Source organism: Rhinolophus sinicus, linkage group LG13 (genome assembly GCF_036562045.2).
Source record: "Rhinolophus sinicus isolate RSC01 linkage group LG13, ASM3656204v1, whole genome shotgun sequence".
Lineage (NCBI taxonomy): Eukaryota > Metazoa > Chordata > Mammalia > Chiroptera > Rhinolophidae > Rhinolophus > Rhinolophus sinicus.
This window is the reverse complement of record NC_133762.1, coordinates 42646722-42661368: the sequence shown is the minus strand read 5'-3', so window position 1 is coordinate 42661368 and position 14647 is coordinate 42646722. Positions and strand designations below refer to the sequence as shown.

Sequence of the window (14647 nt, the reverse complement as noted above, 5' to 3'; positions counted from 1 at the left end):
ATAGTAACTATGATTTTGTCACCAATAGAATTAATAGATATTTCACATGCCAGTGATAGATTGTTCACGTTCATCATGACTTCAAAATTAGGATCATTATTAGATGTATAGCTAGATCTTCTACTTAATACAGACATACTCAGAGCATTGGTCTGTGGACAAGTGCCAGTCCATAACTATTACAGGTTCATGACAAGGGAACACAGGAATTGAGTGTAAACATTTTAAACATTTTATAACAATTTGAATAATTTAACAATAATGGAATAGTTTTGAATAACAATAGAATAATTTTATGTCTCTTGAATCAAATAATAAAAATTGGAGTTTGTATTTCCATTTCTCTTCTATTTCATAATTTTATTCTATTTTTATAAAAATTGTTAGTCCAAGATGGATTGGCAAAATAAATTGGTCCTTCCCCATAGGTAGTGTGCAGAGCATAATTTAGTGCATTAACAAGGAAGCACACATTTAAAAACATATTTTCATAACTGTATTTCAATGTAATTGGTTTCTTTTGTATTCCTATACTATCTTATTTAAAATATCACTCAGAGGTAAGATCAGTGAGCTTCAGCAGAATGTCAAAGGCATCCATGGCGTAAGAAATGTTGGGAATGCCTGAGCAGGAGCTCTGGGAATCCCCACAGGCCTTCACCTCAGTCTCAGAGCGGGGACAGGCTTAACCCTCATGTCCTGGCCATGATGAGCTGCCCACATGTCCAGGGACTTCAGCTACCCTCCCATGTTCCCTCAGCACCTTGACTTCCAGTCCAGCTCCATCTGTAGATCGAGCTCCCGTTTCACTAGGCTCATCACTGCATTATGTCATTTCTTACCATTTCCAAAATTAGGACTATCCTCCTAGAATTTGTACTTGCCTTCACCTCTTCCATGTTTCAAGACCCAACTGAAGCCTAGTCCTCTCAAAGGAGACCAAGAAGACACATCCATCCCATATGAATCTCTGAGCTCCTATGTGACCATGACTTGGCAAGATGGGCAGAAGACCAGACAGGAAGTGTAGGCAGGTGGTAGGGTGTCTAGAGTTACTAGATACCTGCAGCCATTCCAGCTGGGGTCAGAATAATTACAGCTGGGCTAGTGGAGGGAACACATTACTAAGCAATGTCAAATGGTGCCAAGTTGTAGGGAGGTAAGTGCTCACTAAATAAAATCTCATTTTTATAGATGAGGAATTAGGGGTACTAACAGGTGTGTCCTGTAGAGGAGGGAAACATCTTTTGCATCTACTGCTGGCTGGGTTTTGCCCTTCCCTCCCTAGTGTCAGTCTGTTAACACAGACAGAGTTTGTATTCTGACTGTTCAGGGCAGACATGATTAGATTACACCTACTTATGAGTCAGAATCCCTGGCATTAAAGGTCTTGCTGGTGCATGAGTCTGCATTTCAAGCCTTCTCTCCTGCTCATATGGTAGGCCTCTCTCTCCAGCTGTCAGAGATACTTGTTAGCTTATTCCTATTTGCTTTTGACTTTGCATTCTCCAAAACAGCATTAGGAGGCCTCTGGTGATTAACAAACAATAACCTTGCTCCCAATGCCAGAGCTCAGCTCATTTGATTAGATGTCTTCTCATGGCTAGATTGGCGAATGTTTGACTAATCTCTAGCCCTCTCCTTCCCCTGGAGAGGCCTTCAACAGTGGGGACAGGCTACTTGTATATTCTAATGTTTGAGATCAACAGTGTAGCATTTAGAACATGACCAATTGCCTCAAGTCTGTCTGAAATTAAGGTCTGGATTAGAAGCTGACCTGCTGTCGATGTCAGAGCACGGGCCTCCAGTCCCTCCCACACCCCTCCACTTTCACATCCCACCACCCTCTGAAACCAAGGTCTCTTTGGAGTTCCAGGGTAAGGTATTGCACCCAAGATCAGTCTGACTTGTAAAATCTTCGGGGATGACATCGCCCTTGGCATGCCTGTTGGAAGCAAGGAGACGAGGAATACATCTTAAGGTCAAACGGTAAACCCTTCCTCAAATTCCACATCGGCTAAGCCTTTTTTCTTAACTTCTTCAGCCTCTTCGAACTCGGCTCTTTCCCGCCATAACTACCCACCTTCCATAATAAGCAGTTGGGATCGTTATTAAAACAGGCAGACAAGTGAAACTGTTGATGTTTCTCTTCCTCCTTCCTGTCTTCCTTCTCCTTCTGTCTTCCTTTCCTTTTCTTCCTCCTCATCTTCCTTTTTCATCATTACCATGTTCGTTATTATTACCAGCATTAACATTTTTTTACATCTTACTATGTGCCAGATACTGAAATTACATTATTTCCTTTAAATCTCTTGTAGTCCCTATGAGACAAATGCTATCATTGTACTATTTCTCTTTCCTATTGGAGAGGTTGTATAGCATGAAGATTAGGAGCTCGTTCTGGATCAGAGGACTTAGGTTCAAATATCCCATTGCTATTACCCATGTGACTATAGGTCAGTTACTTAAACTTTATAAGCTTCAATTCCCATATCTATAAATAAAGATAACATAGTGTCTACCAAGTACCTAAGAGTCCTACTGCAAGTGGAAAAGCAAAAGGAAAGATGAAAAGCTAGATATGGTTACAGAAAGACATTTCTTACAAGTAAATGGTGTGATTTGGCTATATATTAGGAAAAAAATTAAGATCAATGAGTGATTACAAAAGAGTTGGTTGAATCAAAAGAACTGAAATTTTGGACCATAAGGTCATGAGAGGTACATGGGTTATGATTTCCAACATTTCCTGGTTCAGGGACTAGATAGCCATGTGCTGAGATGGTCATATAACTTGGGTGTTGAAATCTGGAAAATGGGTACAACTGGAAGTTCGGTGGAGCCCACTCTGTTACCCAGTTCTCCCATTGAGTCATTCCTGTTCGGTTCTCATTTTGGCTTTGTATGCTGTTGAAAGCCTCAGAACAGAAGCCATTGGGAACTTCCCCCACAGCTGTGTCTTCCTCTGCCTTCTGGGCTTTGCTGGGCCAAACTGGAGTACATCTCCCACCTACCTACTCCTATAAGTGGCCAGAGAGATGGACTTGGGGACAGAAAGTAGCCACCTCTCTTAACCTTGTCATTGCCTCTTGTGCATGCATGCGCGTGCGTTTTTGTGATCTCATTCTGTTAACACACACACACACACACACACACACACACACAGGTATAATGCTTGTATAGACTTGCTATGCATGAAAGGTGTCAATGTCTGATCTCCCAAAACTATATAAAAATTACGCAGCTTTATAAACAAGAAAACAGAAAGACCACCCAGAAAACAAGATACTTTCAAATCTGGAAGCCCCAGTTTGTAGGCTGGGTTTCAAAAGGGTGTTTTAGGTTTGATGGTCAGAAACTCCCATTGAAACTTTTCTTAGTAGTAATATTCTTAATGGTGATTGTATCCTCATAAAAGTCTATATCACTCAATGTATCTGAAATGATGCACATTCACATAAAAATATATAGTTATACTCTTTTAATATTTATAACCAAATGCTAACACTGAGTCTGAGCAAGGATTTTTTTTCTTGAATATTGTTGGTTGATAACAAAAAAACTTATTAGAGGAGGGAAAGAAGGTTGATAAAGAATTTTATAGTCTCTAGACACTAGCGGATAGCATTAAACACTTCAATTTTTCTTGAAGTGTAGCCCAAGCATTACTCATCTCCACAATGATTAAGGTTGTTTTTGGCTCACATTTAGACCACAGAGAGTAGCTGAGAATGCAAGAGAGGAAATAAAGGGGAAGAGAATCAGAGAACAAGGAGGAGAAGGAAATGTTTAAAGATGGCTTACAAATGAGAAATGTGGGCCGCCGGTTGGCTCAGTTGGTTAGAGCTCAGTGCTCATAACACCACGGTCGCTGGTTCGATTCCCACATGGGCCAGTGAGCTGTGCCCTCCACAAATAGATTGAAAAAAAACCACACAATTTGATTTGGAGCTGATGGGTCCTGGAAAAACACACTGTTCCCCAGTATTCCTCCTCCCCCCCTAAAAAAGAGAAATGTGTTGTTTGGTGTAAAATTAATTGGCAATGAAAAAATTAATTGACAATGCATAGGAAAAAGCAACAGAAAAGAAAATATTTAGAAATAAATATCAGGTCAGGCAGGTCTTTGTATCAGCTTCCTGTATGACTATTGTCTCGGGCGAGAGTGGGGGTGTGTGGATAGAGTGTGGAGAGGATTTCAGAGTAGTCAAAGGAAGAAGGGATTCTATGAGAATTAAATTTTGCATATGTAAGTCTGGACAAGCCAGATATTTCTAACCTAGGGAGCGCCTATATTTGCCTTACCTGTAATAACCATTCATCAAAAGATTCTAAAATGAAATGTTTTGTGATATCTCATTCTATTATCGTTCCTACTATCTAGAGTTTGACATTGACATTACCAGCATGTGAGATTTCTGGATCTGAGGTATCTTCTCCCACCCTTCCCCTGGATCAATGTGTTCCATGACTTTATGCATGTATACAAATGACCTTCCTTTGGGTATCACAAATCCTGTTGATTCACACAAAATTTTATCTCTGATTGAGTTATTGAGTCCTCACATAATTGAGAAATTTGATTAAATACATGTTGTCCCTCTATTACAGCGGTAAGAAAGAAGAGGAAATAATGTTGTGAATGGAGATATTTCTCTCAGCTAGACGTGGCAATTCAATAGACATGGTTATCAGATGAGTCATCCTTGATTCACCCTCTATAAATGGAAAATCCAGCCGTTCAATGAAGTTTCTAGTCTTTGTCCTCAAGTCTGGAACAAGTCTCAGATGATAGGTTGTTGCCTAGGGAATCAAGATTATAATAGTTAGGTCTTGAATGAGCAAAGTGCTTCTCAGGAAGAGGTTGTCCAAAAGGCATGGTGTCAATACCAAGAATAAAATCAAGTGCATAAAAGGCTTCCAATGAATATATGTTGAATGAACCAACATATGAAAGAACAGGTTGGACAAAGAGAGAGGAGTTGAGGATTACTCTTAAATTTCTGGCTTGGTGTACAGTGCTTGGGATAGTGGTAGCTAAGTGGATATATGAGAGGAGAAAGTCTTGAAAATTGGTTGTATCAGTATATGTGGTGAGTTCGGTTTTGAACATGTTGAATTGAGAAGTCTGTAGAACATCCAAGTGGCTATCTGGATGTGTGTTGTGCACAGCATATAATATGAAAAGAATAAAGCCCTAGCCTATGTAAAGGGAACCTTGCCACGATTAATTTTTCTTTCTTTCCTTGTGCTCATTTAATCTCCTTTCTAGCTTTTCTACTTTCCTTTCACAAACATTTCTGGGCCATTTGTCATTTGCAAAGCTTTGTCCTAGGCACTGAATACATATGAGAAAGAACAGTTTTAACTCATTTAACAAATGTTTTATTGAGTACCTACTATGTGCCATGCACTATTCTAGTTGTTACACTGGTCAGTACACCAGTGAACCAAACAGACATAGTCCCTCCTCAGAAAGAATTTAAAATCCTTTAAATTACAAGACATAAACTCACAAAACAAGTAAATAACTGATCAAGACCACAAATTGTTCTTTACTCCCTGTACAGGACATGTAAACATTAAATGATTCTTCTAAAATCAAATAAATGATTATTTAAAAATCAAAGATTTCCTATAGGAAATTGATTCCAGCACGAATCAACTGAGTCATTTCTATTCCAATCCTTCTTGCTGTATTTAGCCTTTAAGAACATATATTTTTAAATGGCCCCATGCTGAGCTCCTTTATCCACAGTATGAATGGTGCAAAACAAACCCCATGAGGTTTCCAAAGGTCCAGATACAAAGAGGAGACTGAACATTTTGAAAGGGTCCCTTAGTAATGGAAATGCTAATGACTACTGGAGTCCATTACTTTAATTGCTATATTTTTGCAAACCTGAGTGGTAAATGATCTCATTCAATTCATCAAACACTTCTTTACATATCCAAGAGAGTAAAAATTTTAAAACAACAAAATTAATTCAGTTATTTTGTTCTCAGTTCTAATTCTGAATGTCATAACAGCAAACAGAAACATTTTTTAAAATCTCAAAAGAAATAACAAGTTTAAACCACATTGTACATCTACCAGAATATACTCGTAGAATGACTAAATAAAAAGGCAGAAAATATCAAAGGTTGGCAAAGATGTGAGGCATTGTATCTAGTCCCCAATGGCATCGTCATCTATTTCTGCTGGGAGTGAAAATTGGTACAAATGCTTTGAAAAATTGTTTTATATTTTCTTATCAAATTAAACATAACTGCCTTATGATTCCTAGGTATATTTCCAACAGAAATTAGTGCATATTTTCACCAAAGGCAACTACAAAAATGTCTAGAGCAGTATTATGCATAATATACTAAACTGGAAACAACCCAAGTATTCATCAACAGAATAAACAAATTGGGATATATTTATACGACTATATACTACTTACTACTCAACAGTGAAAAATAACACACCACTGCTACATTCAACAACAAGGACGATGGTTAGCAAAAGGAACCAGATACAGAAGAGTGCATGCTGCACAATTTCATTTTTATAAACTTCAAGTACAGGTAAAACTGATGATAGAAGTTAGAATAGTGGTTATCTTTGTAGGACATTGACTGAGAGGCTATGATGGTATCTTTTGGGATGCTGCAAATATTCTAGAGCTTGATCTAGGTGGTAGGTCACACAGGTATATACACAGAAAAATTCATTGAGCTGTACATTTAAAATGTGAACTTGATGGCCTGTCAGTTATCCCTTATTTTAAAAAATGTTAAATGAGTAAAACAGAAATAATTTGGCCCATTGTGGTTCACACTTAGTCCTTCACTGAGCACAACCATGGGAGGTGACTGATGGGTCCACTTGAGGGGTCCTTGAAGGTCCCAACACCCTGCCACAGTACTGACCACCAAATACCTATGTAGTATTTTTTAAATCACTAATACCTGTGGAGCACTCACATTGGACAACGTGACATGGTGGGCACTGCATAGCACAGACGCTTCACCTACCTCTTTCCTCTCTGTTTCACATTCGATGCTCACATCAACCCTGGTCTGCTGTTCTCTCTCTGCTCCTTTGTCCCCCCTCCGCCACCCATACCATTTACAGGGGAGGAAATTTTAGACCTGGGAACATTCCACAATCCAGAAGCAAGGCCATAAGAAGGTAGACTTCTAGTCTATTGCCTGGAAATGCCCTGGGTGAGATCATCCCGCTAAGTTAAACCAGAGGAGTGATGGATCTTCTCCATGACACTACAGGGAAGGCCTTGTGTTTCCCAAAAGGTATAGCCTTTCCCTCTAGATACCACATGTTAGAATAGGAAAGTAGACTCAGTTATTGGGTTATTCTTGTCACTTTTAAAATAGAGATTCTTTAAAGGCATGAGCTGTTAGGCAGGTGATTTTCAAAAGAAACAATGATATGAAGCAAGATGATGAAATGATGTAAATGGAAGTAACCACCACTATTCTGAACCTATAGAAGGTGACCAATAAAAGGGAATTAAAGCCAATGACCCACCTTCCGAGTCCAGGCAGCAATCAATGCCAAGGGAGGCAGAGAGTGTGAGTGCTGAGGCGGGCAGGAACAGTGAGTGACTGGGGTCGCTAATATACCATGCATCATATCAGGGTCTTCTTCTTGCTTGAATGAACTGAACATCTTCCCAGGACAGCAGGTAGGAGTACTGCCCAGAGAGGTGTGAGATGTGTTCCCCTTCCACACGAGGAGTAAGGCAGAGCTGGGTGTCCACTCTGGAGCGTGCCAGCATCACTTCCCCTGCTTTGGCCTGGAAGTGTCAGTCTCACTTGGTGGCCACATGGTCCTAGGGTTGTACTGAAGCCTATGTTTGAGGAATCTATAGCTCTTGGAAACAAAATTAACCCACCATGCCATGTGAGGGACAGCCAAGAAGCTGCTGTAGCATATTCTGTTTGGAGGCGCCTGCAATCCCACTTTGGTCTCAGTAGGTCCATCACTTTGGATGGATCACAGTAGGTCCAAGACAGCCACTTCCTGATCAAAGGAGCAAGGCTGTTCCCATCCCATGCTCACACCAAGGGGAAGTTGCAAGTGTATTACTTAGACCCCTTTTCCTGTTGTCTTCAAAGCACCACAACATCACAGGCTTTCATGGAAAAGAAAAGCATGATCTAGGAGAGGACAGACTGAGAAGACCCCAATTTTTAGTTGCATCCAGTCCATCAGCTGTCTGTGACGTTTTCTCAGAACACTCTGGACATCACTGTCCTCATCTATAACAAGGCTTTCAGGAGGACAAAAACATATTTGGGTAGACCTTGGTCAAACCCAGTGAGACTCAATCCCAATTCTCCCAGCTCTAAACCTATGGTATAATATATGCTAGATCTAGTCTTTATCCCTGGTTCCTGGCACGGAGCTTCAAAAACTTTTACAATTCCCTGTGTAATAGGAGTGACTGTTTTGCTAATGAGGCAATCAAGGTGGGTCCCTAGCTAGCTACAGGATGGGAGCTGGTCACCAGAAAAGCCAAGCACATGATTACTTGGTTGGGATTTTTAGTTACTCAGAGGACCTCTAGGGTAGGGAGGGCGGCTGGAAATTGAGTTCAATCACATAGCCAATGATTCAGTCAATTGTGCCAATGCAATGAAGGCTCAATAAAATCTCTGGACACTGAGGCTTGATAAAGTTTTCTGGTTGGTGAACATATTGATGTGCAGAGAGAGAGTGATGCCCCCTGCCTGATTTCATGGGGAGAGGGCATGGAAACTCTGCATCCAAGACCCTTGCAGACCTCACCCTATGTGTCTTTTTTATAATAAAATTGCAATTCTAAGTATAACACTTTCCATGAGCTCCCCAGTTTCTAGCTTGTCAATGGACTTGGTGCCCATCCCAATGTTCCTTCCCTTGTGTGGGGACAGAGCCAGGACTGCAGTTTTCGGGCTCTCGCCCTCACATGGAAAAGTGCTCACTCGGGGAGTAAATGGCCATCAACTGTGATCGGATGGCCATCAGCTGTGGCTAGTTGGCCGTCAGCTGTAACCAGTGAGCCATTGGCCACTAATATAACTGCCGTGGCTACGCTAGCAGAAAATGAGGGCTAGCAAGAAGATTGTGGCTGAGCCAGCAAGCGCGGATTGCAGTTAGCAAGTGGGGTTTGTTAGGATGGCAGGTTGCAGCTCGTGTGGCTCCTGCTTCCTGTGTCTCTAACCCAGCCGCCAGCAAGAATATAGTAGTATGACTCCCCTATCTATGGCTCCGTGGGTGTTACTTTTTGGCCTCACCATGTCCTGTGTTTATTTTTTTTTATTTTTTATTTTTTTAAGTTTATTGGGGTGACAATTGTTAATAAAGTTACAAAGATTCCAGGTGTATAATTCTGTATTACATCATCTATATATCCCATTGTGTGTTCACCACCCAGAGTCAGTTCTCCTTCCATCACCATATATTTGATCCCCCTTACCCTCATCCGCCACCCCCCACCACCCTTACCCTCCCTTACCCTCTGGTAACCACTAAACTGTTGTTTGTGTCTATGAGTTTTTGTTTCTCATTTGTTTGTCTTGTCTTTTTGTTGTTTTTGGTTCATATACCACGTATCAGTGAAATCATGTGGTTCTCTGCCTTTTCTGTCTGACTTATATCGCTTAGCATTATAATCTCAAGATCCATCCATGTTGTCACAAATGGTCCTATTTCATCTTTTCGTACCGCCAAATAGTATTCCATTGTGTATATATACCACAACTTCTTTATCCACTCATCTATCAAAGGATATTTTTGTTGTTTCCATGTCTTGGCCACTGTAAATAAAGCTGCAATGAACATTGGAGCACACGTGTCTTTATGTATAAATGTTTTCAGATTTTTTGGGTAAATACCCAGGAGAGGGATTGCTGGCTCATATGCTAATTCTATTCGTAATTTTTTTGGGAAACTCCACACTGCCTTCCATAGTGGCTGCGCAAGTCTGCATTCCCGCCAACAGTGTATGAGGGTTCCTTTTTCTCCACAGCCTCTCCAACACTTGCTACTATTTGTCTTGTTGATGATAGTCATTCTAACTGGGGTGAGGTGATAGCTCATTGTGGTTTTTATTTACATTTCTCTGATGATTAGTGATGTTGAGCATTTTTTCGTATGTCTATTTGCCATTTGTATGTCCTCTTTGGAGAAATGTCTCTTCAGGTCCTCTGCCCATTTTTCAATTGGGTTGTTTGTTTTTTTGTTGTTGAGTTGCATGAGTTCCTTGTATATGTTGGATATTAGCCCTTTATCGGAGGCACTGTTTGCAAAACTCTTTTCCCATTGAGTTGGTTGCCTCTTTATTTTGTCGATGGTTTCTTTTGCTGTGCAGAAGCTTTTAAGTTTCATATAGTCCCATTCATTTATTTTAGCTTTTACTTCCCTTGCCTTTGGAGTCAAATTCATGAAATGCTCTTTGAACCCAAGGTCCATAAGTTTAGTACGTATGTTTTCTTGTCCTGTGTTCTTATGTGGGGAGCGAGCGCTGAGACCCCGCATGACACCCTGCATGACACCTTGCCTTGCCCCTGAGTACCCTCTCCTAGTGTTCGGATCTCAGCCCTCCACTTTTGTGATCTGCAGCCAACAATACTGAAAATGCCAACCACTTAGTGAGCTTTTCCTCTGTGCCAGGCCTTTCCACATCTCTCCCTTATATGCACACAAGACCGTGAGGTGGTCATTACTATTGTTCCTGTTGTGCAGACAAGGAAACTGTGGCTCAGAGAGGAAGTCACTTGTTCAAGCTCACAGAAATTAATAAGTGGCAAAGCCTGCTGGCTCCACACCTGTGTCCCTTCACGTACAGCTTCCCCTCCCAAACGGAAATTGTCTCCCTCTTCTGTCTTTCCTTGTGAACCCTGTCCCCTCAGCCCTACACGGGAACCATATCCTCCCACAACTCTACCACTATTTCAATAAATATTTGTTAAGTTTTATGTGATTATAAGTGTATTTGTTTAAGAACTGGAGGCCCTGAACAGCAGTGACCAATAAGAGACAAACTTTGCTCTGCTCTTTGGAGCCTGGAGAATCTGTTACTTTTCCTACTGACCTTGTTAGCTAAGGTTAAATCTTGTTAGCTTTGAAAATTCCATGCTAGTCCCCAAGGCCAACGAGATGACCCCAGGCAGCTGGGAGGGATCATGTTTCTAATTCCAAGGGAGGAAAACAGCTCCTCAAGCTGATTGCTAGTGGTTGTGCTCTGGACAATTGTTATTTTAATCAATTCCCAGCGTTCAGAGAGCAGGACTGCAGCCTTCTAAGCATGGAGGGAAATTAAACACATAAATCATTTAATCACCTTTCCTCTACCCCCTCAAAACACACACGGTACTATGGAAAATTGCATCAATAATTGGTCCAAGGAGGAGAGTGGTCTCCATCCATCTGATTTAAAGGCAAACTTCCTGTAACTTCCTTCCCATTTCTACCTCTATTATCACTTCTCATACTACGTGACTAAACTCACCAGATTTCCTATGAAAGGGACTTAAATAGGACAGGCCTCATCAGATTTAATTACATTCTTCCCTTTCCTTACACAAGTCTCTGTCATTTTTAAACAGTCTACAGCAAAAGTAGACACTTGAATGTTGGGAAAAGTTTTCAATTAGCAATAATCGTGCCTCGGATAAACCTCATTGGCCAGTGCGCCAAGCTACACACTTGAATGTTGGAAACCATGTATTGGGGCAGAAGAAGGGAAAATCTGGTTTTTAGAAGAGGCCCTCATTCCTCTTATTTTGACTTAAAAAGATACTATGACTTAGTCTGAAGGCAAGTTGAGACTATATTGTCATCTTTTTTTGAGGTTCCAATATGGATTATTCAATTTTTAAAAATTTTTTTTCATTTTGGTAAAATATATTTAACATGAAACTTTCCATTGTTATCATTTTAAGTGTACAACTCAGTGATTAATCACATTCACAATGTTTTATAAACATCACCACTATCTATTTCCAAAATTTGCATCATTCCAAACAGAAACTCTGTAGCCATGAGGCAATAATTTGCATTCTTCCCCCAAACACACACACAAACAAACACACAGCCTCTGGTAACCTCTATTCTACTTTCTGTCTGTGAATTTGTCTATTCTAGATACTGCATATAAGTGGAATCATACAATACTTTCTTTTGTGTTTGGCTTATTTCACTTGGCATAATATTTTCAGAGTTCATCCATGTTGTAGTACGTATTTGAACTTCATTCCTTTTTATGGCTGAACAATTCTGTTGTATGTATAAATCACATTTTGTTTATTTATTCGTCTGTTGATGACAGTTGGGTTGTTTCCACTTTTTGGCTATTATGAATATTGTTGCTATTAACATTTGCATATGAGTATTTATTTGAGTCCCTGTTTTTAATTCTTTTGGGTATATACCTAGGAATGGAACAAATACATCTTTTCATGAGTGCAGGCCTATTTGTGTCTGTACTTGTACAGTCATAAGATCTTCATGTTCTTTGTCTGCCAAGCCCTCCTTCCTTTCCACCTCTCTCCGCCCTACCTTGCCCTAGAATTTGCCATTATTTCTCTTTGGTCCATGTGTCTTCAGACATTTTTCCTATGCATTACCTAAATTTACAACCATACAGAAAACGCATAGTGTTTTTATAGCTATTTTTTATATAAGCACTATATTATTGTAAGTAATGCTTTGTAAATAGTTATATTCACTCAACAAGGGGGCTTGGCATACTTTCTAGGCCAATACATGTGACCTATTGCATTCAAAAGAATTGCATTGTATTCCATAGCATTGATACACATAGCTAGCTTATTTGGAATTTCCCCTATTGGTAGACATTTGATTGGGTTCATGATTGCAACAGAGTTGTAATAAACATTCCAGTTCATGCCTCTTTCGGCCTCTTGGATTAGTACCAAGATGTGGAGTTGCTGGGTCACATCACAACCACGTTTTGAATTTTAAAAGTTACTGCCACAACGTCCTCTAAGGGCCTGTAACCAATTCACATTTCTGTCAGTTGTATATAAGAGAATCCATGTAGCCCCACCTTCACCAACACGGATGTTGCCTGTGGCAGAGATGGCTGTCCATTAAAGAGCCACGACCCTGTACTGTCTTCCAGAGTTGTTGCTGAGAAGCGCCTCACAGCCAGCAGCTGTGTTTCCCAGCAGCTCTTGCTTTTGTCTTTAGGTGAGGCCATGTCACGGGTTCTGGTTCCAAAAAATGGGTAGAAGTAATGAGGTGGCCCCGATAAGCCTCTGGCACAATACTCCCTTGGGAGGCAGAGGACCTAGTGGGAAGCTACAAGGCTCATAGGGGGCAACAGTCACAAGAGGGAATCATCCTGAATCTATGAATGACTTGGTGAAACATCGTTGCTGGTGGTCTTTAATTGAAAAAGAAAAATCTATTTTGTTAAGTTGCTGAGATTTGGGGATTTATGTGTTAACAGCAACTAGCATTACCTTATTAAGATATTTCTCACTTTAGCATTTTCACCAGTCTGATGGGTTAAAATTGTTATTTTGTTTTAATTTGCATTTCCCTGGATGCTAGTGGGATGGAGCAGGTTTTCATATATATATATATTTTGTCACAGGTACTTTGTGTATGACCTCTTTTAATTTATAGTAGTCTAGTAAGTTAGTTATTATAATAACTATTTGAAAATAAAAATTTATCTTGGGTCCCACTGCTAGCAAGTGACAAAGGCAGAATCTTAACCCAAGTCTGTCTGGTCCTAAAGCCATTTGGAGTGGGTTTTGGGCAATGTGAACATTATATTCAATAAGGCATTCGTTTTCAAACTTTTATTTTAAATAATGGAATCCTGTTTCCAAAGGACATTTTCTGTGGAGGCCTAATAACACTGACGATGATGATGGTGAAGAGAGAGGAAGAAGCAGCATCAGAGCCAAGGTTCTAGGCTGGAGGGAAACCAGGTCTTCCCATAGAGAGAATCCTTATTGCATTCTACATTCATTCATTTATTCATTCACTCACAAAATATGAATTGAGCATCTCCTATGTTCCAGGTACTGTTCAAGACACTTGGGAAACAACAGTGAACAAGCCAAAATTTCTACTCCCACTTGGGGTTACTGTGTTGCACAACTCCAAGAGGCACCACTCATTTTGTGTTATATATGAATGGTACTTCCTAGAGCTGTGCAATATGGTGGTGCTGACCCATGGACCTTACCCTCTAGTGAGGAAGACAGAAAATAAAGGGGTAGAAAAATATGAGGTCAGACAATTATGTGGCGAACTCAGCCTAGTAAAAGTGCTACATACCTCATTGCTGAATATCACTACGGTCACTTTTGAAGTACTCCCATGCCTAGTCCACCCTTCAAAACAATTTTAGAACTCTTTTTCTGGAATGGTCATCAGAGCTGTTATCATATTACCCTTGAAGTCCTGAATGTCATCAAATTTTCTTCCTTTCAATATTTCCTTTATCTTCAGGAAAAGAAAGAAGTCACTGGGGGCCAGATCAGGTGAGTAGGGAGGGTGTTCCAATCCAGTTATTTGTTTACTGGCTAAAAACTCCCTCCCAGACAGTGCCGTGTGAGCTGGTGCATTGTCGTGATGCAAGAGCCATGAATTGTTGGTGAAAAGTTCAGGTCATCT

General features: G+C 40.3%; 1 pseudogene; it reads right to left on the bottom strand.

Annotated features, from left to right (window-relative positions):
• Positions 1–11573: 11573 nt before the first annotated feature.
• On the bottom strand, positions 11574–11692 carry LOC141568422 (U4 spliceosomal RNA; annotated as a pseudogene).
• Between the last annotated feature and the right edge of the window lie 2955 nt (positions 11693–14647).